The sequence below is a fragment of the Microtus ochrogaster genome, chromosome 22 (assembly GCF_000317375.1).
Source record: "Microtus ochrogaster isolate Prairie Vole_2 chromosome 22, MicOch1.0, whole genome shotgun sequence".
NCBI lineage: Eukaryota > Metazoa > Chordata > Mammalia > Rodentia > Cricetidae > Microtus > Microtus ochrogaster.
Window position 1 is genome coordinate 27,747,894 of NC_022023.1, and position 1,366 is coordinate 27,749,259.

Below are 1,366 nucleotides of genomic sequence, written 5' to 3' on the forward strand. Positions count from 1 at the left end.
ACCTTCCCCTAAGAGCCTTAAACTGAAGGCCTCTGCTTAGAGCCTTAGTCTGAACCGGTTTTCAAAAGAATGCCTAAGTGAGTGGCTGAAGGAGGTGAGGGCAGCCCAGTATCACGCTTTGATATTGTTTCAAGCGCTGACAAAAACGCTGCCTTGGGAACTTCTGGATAGAAAATACCTCCAGGAAATTGGAATTTGTACTAGGGCGCTCTAAACACCTGGCCAGAGCCTTATTCGTTTTACAAAGAACTGGGAGAGATGGCAGCAGTTGGTCACAGGCCAGTATTTTGAGGTCAGCCACTTTATCCTGGGATTCCCATCCTCTCTCTTCATCCCTTGCCCATCCAGTTAAATTGGAAAATAAATCCCAGCCCTCGTAAGGTGTTGGCTGATAAAGGCTTGAGCTATTGCCCCTTCAAGGGGAATTTGCATTTTAATAGAGGATCGTCAAGCCCCAAAGGAATCAATATCTCTAATGCTGAAATTTCAAGCACCAGCAATTGAGATGTTTTCAGGACACCGTTCAGTATTTCCACTCCAACCGTGGCACGGGGTGGGGTGGGGGTGGGGCTCCATAAGTTCTGTCAAGAGGCCCTGGAAGAAGGGCCTCTGCCTTTTTTTTTTTTTTCCTTTTCAACTTTGCTTCCTAATTTTCGGTCAAGCCTTCATACTCCTAACACTTTAGGACTCTTTCAACACGAATAGGTTTAAAGTTGTCCCATCAACAGGGCCACAAAGCCATCATGAAGACCGAATTTCCAGGTTTCCTTGCAATTCCAAGGAAGCCAGTTGTTTTAAAAAACTGTTGGCCAGAGGGAGTATAGGAGACTTAATAGGTTGTTACTGTGTTCATTCACATTCGCCTTGCATACTGTCTTAAAGCCCAAACTTGGGACTTGTTTTACAAAAAGCCCAGGGAAGGAAAGGTGGATAGAAGGCAACTGCATGCCCCCGGAATATGTGGCTGCTAGGGAGGTTCTGGAACTGCAAGAAAGCGTCCAGGCTTATCTTGGTTTCTGCTCTGCAGAGGGGCTGGAGGTCGCCACGCCTGGGGCTCAGAGCAGGAAACGTACGTCCCAGGGCTCCTGGTCCTCAGCGCCATAGGTCCTGCAGCCCGGCTCCCACGCCTCCTCCAAAGGCTCCCCGAGGAGCCGGCTCGCTACCCTTGCCCTTGAGGAGACTCGGTCCGCTCTCTCCTCAGGATTCTCCACCGACCGGGAGGAGGCGCCAGCGCGGAGGACACACCTGCGACTTCTCCCGCTCCCGGCTCCGCGCCTGGTCCCCACTCCGGCTTCCCGCTCCCTCCCGGGCCCAACGCGCAGCGGCTAGGCTCGCTCCCGAAGCCCGCGGCAGCTCGCGCCCGGCA